This window comes from Orcinus orca, chromosome 10 (genome assembly GCF_937001465.1).
Source record: "Orcinus orca chromosome 10, mOrcOrc1.1, whole genome shotgun sequence".
NCBI lineage: Eukaryota > Metazoa > Chordata > Mammalia > Artiodactyla > Delphinidae > Orcinus > Orcinus orca.
This window is the reverse complement of record NC_064568.1, coordinates 12,315,773-12,334,992: the sequence shown is the minus strand read 5'-3', so window position 1 is coordinate 12,334,992 and position 19,220 is coordinate 12,315,773. Positions and strand designations below refer to the sequence as shown.

The following is a 19,220-nucleotide window of genomic DNA, read 5'->3' as shown; positions in this document are numbered from 1 at the left end:
TGCACTGTTGAAGGGAATGTAAATTGGCACAGCCACTATGGAAAACAGTATGGAGCTTCCTCAAAAAATTAAAAATAGAACGACATATGACCCAGCAATTCTACTCTGTGTATAGTTCCAAAGAAAACAAAAACACTAATTTGAAATGATATACACACCCCTATGTTCACTGCAGCATTATTTACAACAGCCAAGATATGGAAACAACCTAAGTGTCCATCAATGGATGAATGGATAAAGATGTGGTACATATATAAAACTGAATACTAGTCATCTATAAAAAAGAATGAAATCTTGCCACATGCAACATCATGAATGGACCTTGAGGGTATTACACTAAGTGAAATAACTCAGACAGATAAAGACAAATACCATATGTTTTCAATTATATGTGGAATCTAAAAAACACAACAAATGAATAAACAAAACAAAACTCATAGATACAGAGAAGAGACTGGTGGTTGCCAGAGGGGAGGAGGGTTGAGGGGTGGGTAAAATGGGCAAAGGGGATCTATAGGTACAAACTTTCAGTTGTAAAATAAATAAGTCATGGGGATGTAACGTACAGCATGGTGACTATAGTCAATAACATTGTATCGAAAATTTGAAAGTTGCTCTCACCATAAGAAAAAAAAGCAAATTCTGTCACCATATAAGTGACAGATGATAACTACACTTATTGTGGTTATCATTTCACAATGTATACAAATTTTAAATCATTATGTTGTACACCTGAAACTAATGGAATGTTTTATGTCAATTATATTTCAATAAAAAAGAAAAAAGACAAGAAAAGATGTACAGAGTTGAAGAAATAGTTCCTAATTCTGCTACAGAATTAAGAATGTATAAAATGCTTTATAATCATTAGAGAGTGGATCCCCTGCAGTAGCACATGAATTTCTTACCCAGTGCTTCAAATTTTTAATGCCTTTTGATGCCTTCTTCATTCCCACATGTAATGTCTCACCCACCCTGGTATATTCTCCAGGTGTTCATACACACAGCTGAGTGAACCCAAGAAAAAAAGAGTCACAGAAATTCTGAAAGAGGAGCATCTATTATATTCGTTTGAGAGTTAGGAATTTTTTTTCTGCCAAAAATTCCTAAAGGACTCTATTTATCTTTTGTTATTCATTTTAGCAACCTTCCACAATTAAAAAAAAATATTTTACTGCATAACTAAATTCTTTACACAGTTAATTATTAAAATGAGTTCAGAGGTTAGGCAAAATAATGCAAAATAATTCTAAGATCTTATTCTTTAATTTTGCAACAACTTTGAATTTAAGCGTAAAGAAGCATGTTGGAAATGACTGTCAGAGAAGCCATTTCTTAAGGAGAATTTATAGGAGCCAAGGCCTCAATTGTTATAATTTATGCCTTTAGAAAGACTCAATTTTTCGCATTTCTCCTTTCCATTTCATGTCCTGTCTTTGTTCCATATTCCTTGTGATAATAAGTGTGTGCATTTATGGGAGAATACAAAAACACTTAGAATAATAATAAATGACAGTGGGAATTTACTCTAATCTATTAACTACTAGTTTAAGATATTTATGAGATGATATATTTCAACCTAAAAAATCTCTATACGTTTTATTATTATGCCCATTTTATGAATGAAGAAATTGAGGTTCAAAAGGTTAAGTAACTTCTCCAGCCTCATCCAACCATTAATGGTGGATCCAGAGTCAGACTCCAGAGCCTATATTCCTAACTACCACATTTCACTATATCCCTCAAAAGAGCAAGATAAATTGATGTCATCTATTATTCCCTTAATGTTTTTCTCATCCTTTATTCAACATTAAGAAGCAACCACTTCGTAGCAACTGTCTGAATTGTTTGCATTCAAATGCTGCTGAGGCCAGAAGAAAATTCCAAAATTTCTCTACCTATCTTCATGTTGTTGAATGTTATTTCCCTCCAAATAAGATGATATACCACCTCAAAATGGTGTGCTTGGGAATAAATGGCAATATCTTGTCCAGTTTTGAAAGTAGAAGTTAGGACTACTGACTAAGTTAGGACTACTGATTAAGGATCAAGGTAATATCCCAAAGAATGGTAAGGAAATAAATATCTTGCACTGACATTGACCTTGGAGAAGATTAAAACATCAGCAAAATAAAACAAAAATAAAAAGCATTTCTGACATCAACCGTTGACAATCTCTTTTCTCCCTTTTGTTTAGTCTCCATCCATGAAGTCTACCCCCAAAAGCCTTACACCCACCATTCCTTCCCTCCTCTGAATTTCTTCAGAATTTATGAGCTGCCTTTATTTTTGCTGTCATCTCATGAAACTTGTGTAGTTACTGAGTGATTCCATCATCTTCCCTCCCTGCAAACTCCTCTGGGGATTTATTGTATATGCTTAACAGATTGCTTATGGTCATGGTATTCTAGAACAAGAAGGAACTCATAGAAAGCATCTGATAGAAACCATTATTTACAGAGAATAATGCCAAGAGAGGTCCAACAGCACATCATAGGTCATACAGCTAGTTAAGGAACAGATTATGCACCAGTATCTAGATGTTTTTATCCCTGATCCTGAGCTTTTAACCCCAAATCAAGTTTCTCAGCTGAAGAGAAGCCTTGCAGAGGAAAGATGATACAGAAATACATGCCTGCTTCCATGTGTTCATATCCACATGTTCAAGCAAATTATATACTAGGGTGCCTGGAAATGAAAAGACTATCATAATATTTAAGAATTTAAATAAATAGGAGATTTGACAAAGAATTGAAATCACCTGTATAGGATGACAAATTTCAGCCAAGAGTAGACCGCAGAAACCCTAGAACAGTATACATAACATCACATCTATGCAAACTACAAGAATCAGTGATCAAAAAATGATACATGGACATTTAGAAACACATTTCTTCTTCACTAGCTACTATTGTGAATTTACTGAGAACAAGTTATACTAAAATAATCTCATTCCTTTCTTGATAATCTTATTAGTGATAATAATTAAAGCTACCATTTAAGGGGAAGTTCCTACATGTAATGCTGTGTTCTAATTGTTTTAGTAGTTCACCCTTCAATTCTTGAATCCTTACCACCACACTGAGGGTTAGAAAAGCATTTTCCTAGGTGAAAGGACAGACATAATTTTTGAACTCAGGTTTCTCTGACTGCAAAAATTTCTCCTTTGACCCCGACATACTTATAGATAGCATGATGAGAAGCTCTAAGCTACTGGATCAGGGGAAGGGTTTAGATACAGTTCATATCCATTTTAGCAAAGTACTTCACAGAGTCTTCCATAATCACAGTTATAAGGGGGATAGGAAATTATTTGAACCAATGAGTGCCGCTTAAGAGATCAATACTGAATTGGAAAGGAGTTTCCAGGAGAGTGCCACAAAGTTCTGTTTGGGGTCCAATCCTCAAATATCTTACTCAATACATGTGATTAAAATGTAGAACATGCACCTACAATAAAAAACTTGACAACAACACAAATCTGGGAAACACAGCAGTATAATGGCCAACAAAATGAAGTTTCAAAACCAGCTTCACAGACAGCAATGCTGGGCTAAAACCAATCAGGATAAATGTAACAAGTATGAAAGTAGATTCCTAATATTTAAGTTTAAAAAACAAAAACTAAAAATGCAACAAGAGCGAGACCCAGCTTAAGAATCTTTAAAAAAATTCATGACTTTTGTCTTTCCTCTGTCTGAGCTCCCCTTTCAGACAAAAGAGTACATGGGATTCTGTTATGGACTGAATAATTGTGTTTCCCCAAAATTTGGCTGTTGAAATCCTAAACCCTGTTATGATGGTATTAGTAGGTAGGGGTCTTTGGGAGTGATTAGATCACAAGGGTGGAGCCTTATGAATGGGATGAATACCTTTATAAAAGAAAGCCCAGAGAGCTCTCTCACCTCTTTCCAACAAGAACAGAGAGAGAAGGTAGTCATCTGTGAACCAGGAAGTGGGCTCTCAACTAACACTAAATTTGTTGGTACCTTGATGTTGAACTTCCCAGTCTCTAGAACTGTGAGAAATAAATATTTGTATTTAAGCCACCCAGACTATGGTATTTTGTTAAAGCAACCTGAGCTGACTAAGACAGATACCATACTGGCAGATGAACTGGAAGTAGGGGTGTGTGGGGCTAGATTATGGTGCAGAGCCATCTTAAAAGGAAGAAATTTGGGATCTGGCCATGCAGAGCCCTACTGGTGTGTCCCATGAAAGTGAGTAGGAAGGGCAGAGAAAAATACATGCAAGGCTGTGGGGCATGACAGGGACATGTGGTCTACGGGCAGTGCTGGCAGATTTGGAACTGCGAGAAGGAAGCAAAACACTGAGGTACTAGAATGACCATGGGGCTTTTCTAAGCCATGACTCACCATAGATAATATGTAAACAAATGAGCAAGGCTGTGTCCCAATAAACATGTATTTGGACACTGAAATTTGAATTGTGTGTAATTTTCCTGTGTCACAAAATATCATTCTTCTGCTGCTATTTTTTTTTCAACCATTAAAAAAGGTAAAGAACACTCTTAGCTCTTGAGTAGCACAAACACAGGCAGCAAGTCTTAGTTTGTCAGCTCCACTGGTGGGCTGTAGTTGAATGAAAAAATGAATGAAAATGCTTTATTAGGTGTTTTAGGCAACAGATATAGGTAAGAGCAGGAGCAATGGAAGATGGACTTCAACAGGAGAAAAATAATTCTATGAAAATCCAGACATTTTAGGAAAATTCTGGGGAAAAATTGCTAATCTGTAAAAAATACCAAAAAATCACAACTGTACAGTAGTAACCTGGGCCAAAAATTCACCCCAGGAAATGTGAAACTGCTTCCTTCAAAAGAGAGAAATGTCATCTTCCCACAGCTTATGACATTTGTTAAAGCTGAGGCCAGGACAGATACATGAGAGTTGAGTATATACAAAGGACAGAGAAAAGCAGCTTCTCCGAGACAGGATTGGATTCCCAGTTACATTACTTCAGACTGGCAATGCAAAACTTTTCTCCCCAGAAGAAAAGCTTTTTAGAAATAAGTACAAATTAAGTTTTCTTCTAGAACACTTTGGGTTAGCCATAACAGTATTTGATTTTTTACCCCAACTGATCTGAGCGTTTCGATTTCATTTTCCTTGTACTTAGAAGTCGAATGAACTTAGCAACTGAAATGGCAGCTGCCCCCCTGCTGAAAGAGAAATATGAGAGCAAAGTGAAGGGATTTTCTTATTAGATGTGTACTTTACATGGAAAAAATGTGCTCCCAAGTTTTAGTACCATGGAATTGTTCAGAATTGAAGATTGTCCCATGATTCATGTACTGCAATTAAACACTTAAATTCACTTTCCAACAAATATTACTTTTATGTCAAATATGATGTTTATAAATGTTTATAAATATGGCACGTGGTTTACTAGTTTCTAAACGAACAATGTTAATACAAATTCTAGGGCAAGAGTGACAGCCTGGTTGTATATAACACTGTTTACTAGTGTTATACTAGTTTCTAAATGAACGTGGTTTACTAGTTTCTAAATGAACAATGTTAATACAAATTCTAGGGCAAGAGTGACAGCCTGGTTGTATATAACACTGTACAGTTTGCCATCATCCTCTTTACATTAAAAAATAATGAATCTGGTCTCATGTGCGGGTTCTTAAAAGCAAGCATCACCTGACCACAAGACAATATGAAGCCACAGCTCATAAATAGTAAATGCAAGAAGGATTTTCTTACCGTTCTGAACAAGTACAACTGAAAGCTTTCTGGTCCTTTAGGGACCCAAACTTATTAACAAAAGTTTGGAAGTTCAAGGGAAAAAAATATTTTTTTAAACGCTTTAAGGAGAGTGATATATTAAGGATTTGTTTCTCCCTCATTTTCCAGAAGCCTATCATTCTATAGGCATAATCATTTTTAGGTTGGAAAACCTCAATTTGCTCCTTTTTGTGAGTAAGTATCACAACTGCTCCCTTTTTCCCAGAGTAGCTTTAGGAAGTCATGGTCATTAAGTTTAGCATAGTACTTGTATCAGTTTCCTACAGCTGCTATAACAAAGTACCACAAACTGGGTGGCTTTAAAGAGCTTAAAAGTATTCTCTCACAGTTCTACGGGCTAGAAGTCCAAAGTCAAGGTGTCAGCAGGGTCGTGCTCTCTCTGAGACTCTGGGTAGAATCCTTTCTTACCTCCTCCTAGCTTGTGGTGGTGACGGTCAATCCTTGCAGTTCCTCTGTTTGCAGGTGCATCACTCCCATCTCTGCCTCCATCATCACCTGGCATTCTTTTCCCTGGGTCTCTTTCTCGTCTTCTTATAAGGCATCAACCATATTGGATTAAGGACTCATCGTACTCTACTTTGACCCCACCTCAACTAATTATATCTAAAATGACCCTATTTCCAAAAGGATTACATTCTGAGGTTCTGGCGGTCAGGATATCTTTTGGTGGGGACATAATTCAACCATCACAGTACTTAAAGAAATCTGACTCCAAAAGGTTTCAGTCTACATGAATGAAGAATACTGAACGTAGGCCAAGACCATATCAACAAGCATTCGTGTTGAACTTCTTCCACGCAACAATAAGCCTACCTACCTCTTTCTGAGCATCTTTTCCATCACAGGCACTATATAACATGTCCATCACACAACACTGTTAACCCTACAACTGCACTGCAGGGAAGATATTTCACCTCAGGTTTATAGATGAGAGAAATGAAGATCTAAGCAGTACAATGACTTGCCCAATGCCAAATCAAGAGAACAAGAGAAGCAAGCAAGGATATTCAAACCCAGGTTTGTCTGATAGACAAAGCAGTGAGCAAACTTATAGGGCCATGTGGTTTAATAACAATAAAAAATTATTATTAATTGGCAGTGGAGTGGTATGATTTAGAAGGGTTGTAAATGTTCAGAGAAATCAGGGTGTAGGCTGGAAGTCTTTATAATGTTTTATTCTGAACCTTCTTACAGATTAGAATTACATTTAAAATTACCAATTTTTGAACACTTATTATCTACTAGGCCTTGCAGTAGACACTTGAGATACAAGATTGAACAAGATATACTCTCTTCCTTCAAGATGTTTACTGCTTAGTAGGTGAGAAAGACAAGTAAATGGACAATTAAAATTTGGTATAATCAGATAAAAATGGGTGATATTTATCGAGCATTTATTCCATTCCTGGGTCTATTATGAATGTTTAACATGCATTAATATACTAACCCTCACATGGACTCTGTGAAGAGGTGTATTTTAAATCTCCATTTTACAAATGAAGAAAGCAAAGGAAGGTTAGTTTAACCCAGAACGACACTATCAGAGCATGGTGGAGCTGGGTTTAAACCCACAGAGCCTGGCTCCAGAATCCATACCTTTAATTTGTTAAACTGTACTGTTTTCCCAATAAAATATAGACAAATAGAAGAAAGTAAAGATAGTAAAGAAGCTCAAAGGAGACAAGTATAATTAGGCAGGGAGTGCCTTGCAAGGGCAACAGTACATGAGTAAAAACCTAGAAGAAAGTGAGATCATAGCCAATTCAAAGACGTGGGATAAAATGTGTGTATAATAATCTTATCTAGCTCCTGAGATTGTTATATGTAGTGTATGGGACAAATTAGATAAAGCCTTAGTCCAGTGCCTAACAGTTAGAAAGCACTTGGTACCTATGGGCTTCCTTCACCATCATCAACGTCATCCCCAGGCTGACTATCAAGAGGTATGCTGTTAGAGGGAATCCAGGCATCAGGCGGGGTGGAAGGAGGTGAATTTGATCAGGATTTCCCAAACCAGAATGGTTAACAAAAACACTTCAGGAGACTTTTTTTTTTAATACATATTTTAGAGCTCCACAGCAAACTAATAAATCAGAACCTCTGAGCGGTGGAATACAGAATGTGCGATTTGACAAAGGAGACAGGTATAAGATTTGGGAACCACCAAGCTCCATAACCTTTATCTTTCCAAGCCTGACATTCCATGATTTCAACTTAACACTTGATCTGGTACCTAGAAATTTGGAAAAAGCGATACAGGTAGAAAAGAGGGAGGCAAGAATATTCGTAACATTATATTCCTCAAAGCCAGAGTAAACAACATTCTGCCGCAGTTATTCTGGCACAGGGTTATTTTGATGCTGCTCAAAACGGAAGTCACCAAATGTAATTTTAAGAAAATCACCCAAAAAACTGTCATATTTATTATGCTGAGTTTCAACCAAGGGCTGATGCTCAGTCCACCCATGAACCTGACCTCACCTCCCACCACATACTTGAATCTCTCACCATTCCTGATTCTCATGCTGTTCTTCAGTCTGGTCCACAGTGAGGGAGCAAAAGGGGGCTCTGGGATAAAGCATGTCCAAGCATATCTGTTATGTATAATCCTTAGTAATTACATATAGGTTTTTTATGTTTTTGGGGTTTTTTTGTGGTACACAGGCCTCTCACTGTTGTGGCCTCTCCTGTTGTGGAGCACAGGCTCCAGACGCGCAGGCTCAGCAGCCATGGCTCACGGGCCCAGCCGCTCCGCGGCATGTGGGATCTTCCCGAACCGGGGCACGAACCCGTGTCCCCTGCATCGGCAGGCGGACTCTCAACCACTGCGCCACCAGGGAAGCCCACATATAGTATTTTTTGTATGTGACAGAGCAGAGCAAAAATTATTAATGGGGGAATATTCCCAGCCTTACCTTCCTCAGTAGTCATCTAGTGAGAATTGTGTCTTTAATAGCTTGGTTCCTGGGATTTTGTGATGGAGACTCTGGGTAATGGCTAGACAGAGATGGTTTACGGCTAAATAAAATAAACAACGACAACAAAAAAAACATGGCAAGTGGTAGAATGAAAAGGATAAGATATTAAAAACAAGAACCTGCTTAAAATAAAAGAAAAAGTTTGGAGTGTTGACAGTGGGGAGGGAAAGAAAATTTCAAGTTTAGCTACCGCTCTGAGAGATATTTGAGAAAATTAGGAAAAGATAATTTTAATGAAAAAAGATGGTAGTTTCAGACTGTATCTGCCTTGACATTATTCAAGAGGTTTCAGAAAAGATTCAAAGTGTCTAAACTACTTTTGATTTATGGACTGTGTTTTTCTTCTAAGGCAGCACTGACGAGCACTGGACTACACAGAGTGCTAGCTTTTATTGGGGTCACACACATGTCAACATAGCCATTTTGATGAGATCAGATCTAAATAACTTCCTAAAAATTCCAGGAGCCCAGGAACCTGGATGGACTCTTTATTCAAGCCTCAATCTAGATCTTCATAAAGTAACAGCAGAGATCCAACTACCATATCTCCAGAAGAAAGAGGAGGATTTCTACTTAGTTGTGTCAGTTAATCTGCCTAAACACACAGGTGTCAACCGTACTCCTGTTCAATTTTAAAGTTAATAGAAAACTGGGTTTGTATTAACTCTTTGCCTCTCAAGTGTTAATTTCCCAGTTTAAATGTATTTGCTAAAAATATCCAAACTCAAATTAACTATGGGTAAAAGTAAATATAACAGTAATTTTTCTGAGACCTAAACAGGCCACGTGGATATTTCATAGCTGGCAGTGGAGCTGCTATGAGACTAAGACACAGCCGGGTTGAAATCCTGGCTCTATCTTTGGCATGATACAGGCAGCAGGTAAAGAGATGGAATTTGTTTATAGTCCATGAGGAGTAGAGGTTCCATCCAGGCAACTCCAGAAGTTACTCAAGAGCCAGTGACCCATTAATTGAGCACCTGCATTTCTTTCACCAGGACACAGAGAAGGCAAGCTCCTTTGAAATGTATATGATGCTCTGGACAGAGGCTCAAAGCGTCAACAGAGAATCTGGCCTGAGGTCATAAAAAATCCACACTGAGAAACCTCAGAGAAATAGCTTTCATCATCCTCAAATTAGCAAATGGAGTCCAGGAGTTTTTATTCCTCTCACCTGTCCCAGTGGAAATGTGAAATGCTCTCAGGTCACAGCCTGTTGAATATACTAAAACTTTCCACTGTGAGTGAAGAACCGACTCCCCCACCAAAATTATATAAAACATGCATATGTCACTCATTTCTCTTCACCTACTGATTACAGTAAGTAAACTGAGTCATTCTCACTGCAGTATCCAATTAGGTATTTACTTGAAGTCTCAAGTTAAAGAACCCCTCTAACTATCGGCAAACATACCTTGACTGGGGGGACTCTAATGATGAGAGCAGAATGTACAAATCAGAAGCCCAAGAGTAGAATGTAGCCCAAGGGCATGTAAGAGTTCTATGAAGCTTTTAATCACTTGAATCAGCTACCAGCTTGACAATATTTTTAAATGAAATGTTTCACATAAAATTCTGGATCACCAGTTTCTCTTGGCAAAACCAGACCCATATTCTCACAAGATGACAATCTAACATTACTGAATGGCAGCTGCCCACTTTAAACAGGCCATGTGCTCGCCACTTTGACACAGGCCTACCAGGTCATCTTCCTCACTTAGCAGCCAGCCTCCTGGAGACATCTTTGTTCTACAGGTTTGCTGTAGTAAAAGTTCTGACAGCCCCATGAGCCTAACCAGAAAAGCAGCAGCCCCCTCACAGAGCTCTCATTTAATACTGTTTATATCTGTCTCAGTATGCTACTTGTTATATTTGTATCTTTCACAGCCCAATGTCTTTCACAGAATAGGTGTCACGCTTTTTAGTTGAATAAATGAATAATTTAAGCTGAAGACAGCTGCTAAAACTTCTCCTCCCTTGCTTTAAACACAATACTTCTTTTAATGCAGCCTGAGGTCACATTAAGCAATTATAAACATCTGTTAGCAATTATAAACATTCTATTGAACTCTCCCCCCTTCTCAGATCTTATTATAAAAATAAAACACAGGGAATGACCTCTTATAATCTGTGGACACAAACTCAGGAACACCCTTCAAGCATCAGAAGAGGATGGTTCTAGTTATACAATTTTAGATTTCTCCAGCTTGCTTTAGGGAATAATCCCAAAAACCTGGTGTTGAGCCATCTCTCAGAATCTATGGTGCCTTTAGTCCTAAGTGCATCTGAAACATCTGATTAATCATCAGGAGAAGACACCTGATGTGAAGACCAACACAGCCGTTGCACAACACCATATGTCAATACGCCGAACTTTTGGCATAAAAGCAGTGGCAGAAACTGCCTAATGTGAAAGAGATGGAGGGAGGCTGGATAAAGAGAAATGGGGAATTAATATAGGAAGAGTCAAGCTAGCTGCTAATGGGTGACATTTTCTCTCCTAGCTGGTACTTTAAGAGAAAGCTCTTTACGGTTTCCTAAATGATAAGAATGACTAAACTATTAGGTTAACATGGAATTAGAAATTACAAAGAAGTTTATCTCCATTTGTCTAATGTGGGGTTGTATGTGCTGGCTTGTTGCTGCTTATGAACTCCAGAACTCACACTGTTAGCTTTGTCAAAAAAACCAAATTCAACGGAGTAAATTTGAAGATCTAATTTGCTTAATTTCATGATTCATGAATCAGGCAGCATCCCATCTAAACAGATAGAAAGGAGCTCCAAGAAGCTGTACAAAGTGGAAAACTTTTATAGGCAGAAGGAAGCAGGGCAAGGAATCTATTCTAGCAAAAACCAGATTGTTTCAGGCAAGGTCACCCTCCTTTTGGGAAAGGCAGATGTCTATCAGGCAGATTATCTCACTAGTACTGACCAGGTAATTCCAGGTTGACTGGTTAAAGATCACATTCCTGGGAGAGGCCAAAACTGCAATTAGGTTAGGTATGAAGTCTTGGTTTGCTGACGTGGGTCTTAGCACAAGTGACTCCATTTTGGGCCTGCTGTTCCTTTTTTTTTTTTTTTTTTTACCAATTTCCCCCCTTTCGATCAGGCTCACAGCTTCACTGACAGATGTGATCCAAATTGAAGATATTAGCACCATTCTCAGCTACCACTCTGTGTTCTCCCAATTTTTGCTAATATACCATGTGGTACTCAGAGGTCATGACATTTTTGGTAAATCTCTGAGGTATTCACAAGTCATAACTTTAGGTTCATTCTTTTTTTTTTTTTTTTTTAATTCTTCATTCTCTTTGTTCCTTTTTTGATGTTCCAGTCTTAAGATCATTTTCTTGGTGATTAATACCTGCAAACATTCATTTAAAGATTTTGAGAGAATACAGTGTACCAGGGGAACTACTATGATTATTATAAGCAGGATAATTTCCAATATCTGGGGTGTACTTCAGAGCCACGATCCCCAAGGCCCAAGCCAATCAAAATCAAATAAGTCAGAGAAAGACCCTGTTGAAGGAGTCACCTTTTTAAGGCAAGTGGCTTGCTCAGTGATCTAACGTAACTGAGTTTCAACTTCTCCAGAAGTGTTAATCCAGGTACAGCAGGTGGTGTTGGCCACAGCACAGACACCTCCTTACTCACCTAAAAGACAGTCAAGAGCTGTCCTATTACCAAGAACGACTTTGGCCAGAGATTCTTAGGACTTTTTGGGGTAGCTATTGTTTTAGCAATGGATTCCGCAGTACTTTCAAGAGTTAAGGAGAGGTTCCTGATCATAGCCTCATTTACATTTACTCCTAACCAGGGAATTAGAGGCCTACCAAAGCAAATCCTGATTTATGAAAGCATCCTGGTAGGTTCTTCCTAATTCAAGGATGTAAACTCAAGGGAGTGGACTAGTGAGATGTCTCAGTCTGTCTGTGAAGAGGTAGGGGCACAGTTAGGTAACCTAAAAGGCACTGATCTGTTATACATCAGCCATCTAGGCATTCACTTTTTAAAAAATGTAATTGGATCCTTTGCAGTCTTAGCCAGCTTGTCCACACATTAAAGTTTCTTTCTAAAGACTCCTTTTCCACAAACCTTCTACAACTTTCTTTTTAACATTCAGATTCTGTTCTGTTTTTCCTCTTTCCTACTCTGAAATACCCAGTCTCACATTAGGACAAAATTACTTTCTTTTCCCTCAAAAAAAATGCATCTCTGTTTCTCATTCCTTCTCTTACCAAAAACACAATCCTACTTTGCATGCATACAGAGATGTTGCCCTTTTTCTTTCTAATAGCATTAAACAGTTGTGAACAGTCTGTTACTGACAAATTTATGAATACATTTCATAATTCTTAAAAGTATATTTTCCTCATAGTACATTTCCAATGTGACACAAAACATGTTTACCATTAGACCAAAATATCTTTAGTTCCTCTGCTAAAGGAAGCCAAAAATGTATAAACCTGTTTTTAGTAATGTTTCAGTTTTTTATTTGGAGATAATCTAGATATTCAGTAAATTTGACTTAACTCATCATTTAAATTAACTTAGCAAAACCTCAAGGTTACAAGTAACCAAAACACTTTGGCGAAAAGTTCACCTAGAAACTCTTATTCCATTTACATCTATTACATCTTTAACCACTTGTTCTTAATAATCATGTTTCGATTACCTGCAAAAACTTCATTAGACATTATACAAAGGTAATCATCATCCTAAGTTATTTTTCTGGCCAACAAATTTTGTAGGAGATAACATGAACTTAATTAGTAAACCCAGAAAGAATGAAAGGATTATATTTAATGCTGATAACTCTAAAGATATGCCTGTTTTAATTAAACCAAAAACCTTAAACTAGCTTTTATTTACTAAAGATTAATCCTATATTATGAGAACTTGAATTTGAGTTACGTTTTTATATTTCCAAGAGCTTTAGGAATCTTTAATTTATATAAGCACTTAATTCTCTTCAAGCCAATCAAATAGGGCTCTTCTACAAATCATTTATAGTAATATCATCCAGAGGTAGAAAACACCATATATCTACAACACATATACATAGATACACATAAACATATAGACAGACACAAACAGACACCTTTTAACTTCTATTTAAAAATTTTAGCCATGAATCAGACACAATAATACAAAATTCACTAGTTATAAACATGGTTGGATCCAAATTACGTTTCTGGCAGCTGGAAAAATTTAAAGTTACCTGCTCAGGTAGCTAAAGCTTTTTTTTTTTTAATATTTAAAAAGAGGGTCAAAGATAGAACCTTAAGAACATCTGTATTTAACAGAGGACTGCAGAAAACTCAGCTAGGAAGAAAGACTGAGAAAGCATGATCTTTATTAATTTTTTTTTTTTTTTTTTTTTGGCCGCATCACATGGCTTGTGGGATCTTAGTTCCCCAGCCCAGGCCTTGGCAGTAAAAGTGCTGAGTCCTAACCACTGGACCGCCAGGGAATTCCCTAAAGCTTTTTATTAATAGTAGTGAAGAAGACACTTAAGATTTTCCATTTGCCTAAGTTTCAAAATAACCTTTCTCCCTTTACTTTTTTCCTTCTGATAAGAATTACCTCCCTGAAGTTTTCATTTCAAGGAGATGGCCTAGATAAGAAGATAAGAGTTCTAGGCGAAGACCAGGTAGAACATTTACATCTCAAAGGCACAGAGAAAGAATGCAGGATCCTCCAATAAGGACTTTTGTTCCCTAGGACCAGAATTTTTACACCTACAAGTTGTTTGCCTTTGGAATGTTTCAGTAAATCTTTTCACAAAAGCTTCAGAAGGTTTTTCTTTCCATCTGGGTACATAGTTTTCTTTTAGCTTAGGGGAGAAGGCTTAAAAAAAATTTTTTGTCTATCAGGCTCTGAATATCAGCTTCACATTTGGCCAACTTCTGATGACAGAGCTACTTAAAACAAAACAAAACAAAAAAATCCTTTCAAATATCTTGTTACTTTTTAGCCTGGACAAACAGTAAATAATTAAATAATTTTGGCAATATTGAGTAATTCCCCTTCAAGAGGTGTCCCCAAAAAGGATGCAAAAGATATTTTCTTTTCCTCTGTCTACCTGGTATTACAGACAGATTCAGGAGAGCAGACTCTGGTAAGAATTCTCACCCTTTACTGACTTCTGCCAGTTTTTCCAGGATACAACATGCCGGCTATGAATAGGGTTCAAAGTACAGAGTATAGCTATGATATCCACCAGAACTTGGCAAGATTTTTTTTTAATTTTAATTTCAGTTTTCCCTTGGCTGTTTAAAAGTATTACCGGTAGCAGTTTACCAGAGCGTCCCTCAGAGGCCCATCAGCTCTTGAAGGGGCCCACATGGGGGCCCTCCTTTAGGGGGACAAATGGGAGCATTTGAGATGATGCTGAAGACTTTTCATAGAGCCTTTGAGAACTTTTCTTCCCAGTGCCCCAGCTGATTACAAGAGAGACATCAGTCCCTGGGCCAGCATTTTGATGTTGCTTATGAGGGTGTGACGTAGAAGGCCCAGGTGTTGTTTTGGGTGCCAGGACTTAGAGCTGTTGTAGCTGTAAGGCCAATAGCTTAGCAGATTTTTGCTTGTGGTCTTGTTCCAAAATATTTGCAAAGTGCTCAGCAACGGTCATGAATTCAGTCAAACCAGCAGCCTTCCGTCCTATTTTCTGCCCTTTTATTAGTCCATTTATCTCAGGAGAGAATTTCTCTCTCTTTTTTTTTGCGGTACGCGGGCCTCTCGCTGTTGTGGCCTCTCCCGTTGCGGAGCACAGGCTCCAGACGTGCAGGCTCAGCCACCATGGCTCACGGGCCCAGCCACTCCATGGCATGTGGGATCCTCCTGGACTGGGGCATGAACCCATGTCCCCTGCATCGGCAGGCGGACTCTCAACCACTGTGCCACCAGGGAAGCCCCAACTCAGGAGATAATTTCTTTACAAACAGGGCACCTAGAGCACACTGGGTGACCTCGTTTATTGAATGAAACCTGGAATGTCTTAGGAAAAGAGCTTCCAGACAGACTTTAAAATCTGCAACAGATTCATCTTTCTTATGTTTACATGTCTGAATAGTAGACCAACCAATGTGGGTAGCGAAGACTTTAGGAATGGCTTTTAAAAGATTGGTTGTTATTTCTTGAGCTTTATTTTTTGGTCCATGAGGGGACCATGTTGAACACTGAGGATCTCCTCCTCAGGGTTATGTCATTATGCTTCGCACATCCATTTTTTGGCTTCATCAGGTCCTACCAACATGTGCACAAGCTGACAAAGATCTGAAACCCAGGGTCATACACCCTGATAAAAACTCTAAACTCTTCAGAAAACTTTTGGGAATCCTCCCTAGGTTTAGAAAGTTCTTTAACTACTGCCTTTAGTTCGGTGTGTAAAAGAGGAGTGAAAGATACCTAAAGAGGATCTCCTGAAACCTCAGGTGGTGTTATTTTAAAAGGCAACTGTTTAATAGTCTCTTTGCAGTTGAAAGGCAGTTTAGGTGGAGGATTAGTAGAATATGAGCACCCTGGTAAAGGATAGAGGGGAACAGTAGGAGTTATGTCAGTTTTATTGCTTTTGTTTTGAAACTGAGCAGGACTCTGTGGGGCTCCTGGGCATGGAAGCCTTTCTGTGTCCCCTGTTTCTTGTTTGTAGGGAACAGACTCCAGCCTCCATGACCTTCCCTGAGTTCCAAAGGGCAGATTCAAACAGTTGAATCAGGGAAGGGAGGGGATGCAGAGACAAGGGAGGAGCAGTCAAGAAACAATAGTGCAGCCTTGGGGCAGGGTCCTGGTTCTCAAGGGATACACAGAACAATATCTTTAAGCTCTTTATAGAACTGAAACTCCCAAGAATGGAAGATATCAGCATTCTTAATTCCAGAGAAGACCACCTGAGGCCATATTAAAGGAACTAGAGAAGATCATCAAGAGATTACCTGAGACCAGGCTAAAGGAGTGCAGGCCCTGCACACACCCTAATCTTATCAGCAACCCCACCCTTGAACCATTGCTATAAAAACTTCCCACCAAATCCTCCCAGGTTGGGACCCACAGTTTTCGAGGGCAGGAGCCCGCTGTGTCCCCCTTTGCCTGGCAAAGCATTAAAGCTCTTCTCTTCTACTTTACCCAAAACTCTGTCTCTGAGATTTGATTTAGCACAGTGCACAGAGGCCGAGTTTTCAGCATCAGTTTTAGGTACCTCTTGGGTCTTTAATTTTCCATTAGTCTTTTGCAACAAATTTTTCATTGAGGCTATTTTGGAATCTTGAAGGCTTTTGGATGTTTCTGCGCACCAACTAAAATAGGTATCCCATTCTGGTTGTTTAATTCAGGAACGCTTGCTTTCAACTGCACTTCTTAAATGAACAATCTTGTCTAATTGGAACATTCCCCATAATGGCCATTGTAATACTAGATTGCCTTTAGTAAGATTTTGCCATTTTTGTAGATATTTATAGCTTCTGGGACCATAGTTCTTAGACATAAAATAAGCACCTGTGCCAGAGATGGCATGCCCAACTCTTTGGAATTTAAGCATTCCATTTTATTATCATTAATTAATTTATTTATTTTAGCTAAAACTTTGGGTCTCTTGGAGCCAAACTAATACCTAAAAGGGATGTGAGGCCTTTCTCACCTTCCGAGATGGCCCACACTCTACGGAGTATGTTTCTCTCTAAATAAATCTACTTCTTAAAAAAAAAAAAAAAAAAAAAAGGGATGTGCCTCTGGGTTGGGAAACTGTGTCATGTTTTGCAGTGTACCTCATTGCACAGAAATTTTCTCGAGATTGGCAGGTCAATGTCAATCTAACCCATTCCATGACCAACTTAACCTAACATGGGTGTGTTAGGGGTGCGCAAACACCTTTTAATTGCTTGACTCATGTACATTTCTGTGGCTTTCTGGCTTCTGAGATGCCCATTGGCAATAGCCTCTACTTCATGTGCACATTAACATACCAGCATTGAAGACATATGGGAACATATGTATATGTATAACTGATTCACTTTGTTATAAAGCAGAAACTAACACACCATTGTAAAGCAATTATACCCCAATAAAGATGTTAAAAAAAAAAAAAATACAAGCATTATCACTGAGATGTTACTGTGGAATGGCCAATAGAAGGCCCTGTGTACACCAACAGCAGTTCCCATGGAACTGGGGGCTGGGGAAAGAACTGAACCAGCAGATCCCAAAGAAAGGGAACTGCAGGCTGATTCCAGACAACTGAGGAACTCCAGACTAAACTGCCAGCAGTTCCCAATGTGGAATCTAGGGATAGAACCAAAGGCTGAGGTTTTCCAATCAAATGGAAAACTGTGGACTGAACCAAAGGCTAGGGTGTTGGGTTCTGGATGGGACCATCTGCTCACTCATGCTGACCTGCCCTGTACTGCAAAGCCAATTAGATCAGGAGCTTGACACAAAGAGAACAGAGCTCAGAACCAAGAAGAACTTACCCACAGCCCTCAGAAACGGTGAGAAAGACATAACTCAGAAGAGTTTGCAGTTACTATGCCTCTGTTTCTCATTGTCCCTGAAGCCACTGGAAGTCTCCTTCGACTCCACCATTGTCACCAAGTCTGTTAAAAAACAAAATTCAACGGAGTAAATTTGAAGATCTAATTTGCTTAATTTCATGATTCATGAATCGGGCAGCATCCCATCTTAGCAGATAGAAAGGAGCTCTAAGGAGCTGTACAAAATGAAAACTTTTATAGGCAGAAGGAGGCAGGGCAAGGAAGCTATTCTAGTGAAGAAAGGATTGTTTCAGGCAAGGTCACCTTCCTTTGGGGAAAGCCAGGGGGCTTTCAGGCACATTACCTCATTAATACTGACCAGATAATTCCAGATTGACTGATTAAAGGTCACATTCCTGGGAGAGGCTGAAACTGCAATTAGGTTGGGTATGAAGTCTTGGTTTGCTGACTTGGGACTTAGCACAGGCAACTCCGTTTTGGGCCTGTTGTTCCTTTTTTTGACATTTCAACTGTGTTTTCTCAGACTCATGGCACAGAAAGATTTCTGCCTACTTTACATGGCAAAATGTATATATCTGTCCTGTCTCTGTCACCTTTCCTTTCCCTTAAATTTGCACATGGCAAGGAAATCACGCAGATAAAGGGATTAAGAGGCAATAACTTAGGTAAGGGGGGAGGCTTCAAAAGGATACGGTCTGAGCTGGCTCCTATGATTTATACAAAAATAACATTCATCATGGTAGACTTGCATTTTAAAAAACACATAAAAAATAAACATTTGCTGCATATTTTATCTCTGGGGCCTGACAAAGTAACCACAGCACTTTGTGTTCCCAAAATGTGACCATGCTAAGTTCTAGAAGCTTTTAAAAGATACCCAAGACATAAAAAGTTCACACCTGCACTTGGAGTTCAACCAATGAAAACATTTAAAGAGAATTTCCAGGGCAATACATGAAGCACAAATGACAAAGCTTA

General features: G+C 38.6%; 1 protein-coding gene across 2 annotated transcripts in view; it reads right to left on the bottom strand.

Moving 5' to 3' along the window:
• The window catches only part of CRBN (cereblon), a 544,932-nt gene extending 526,588 nt beyond the window's left edge, over positions 1-18,344 (bottom strand). Inside the window, exon 1 of one of the 2 annotated variants that reach the window (XM_033437190.2) lies at positions 18,222-18,344. The gene's annotated coding sequence lies outside the window, so the exon portion shown is untranslated. The remainder of the gene's footprint in view (positions 1-18,221) is intronic. The other variant, XM_033437189.2, reaches the window with a different exon arrangement.
• Positions 18,345-19,220: the final 876 nt, after the last annotated feature.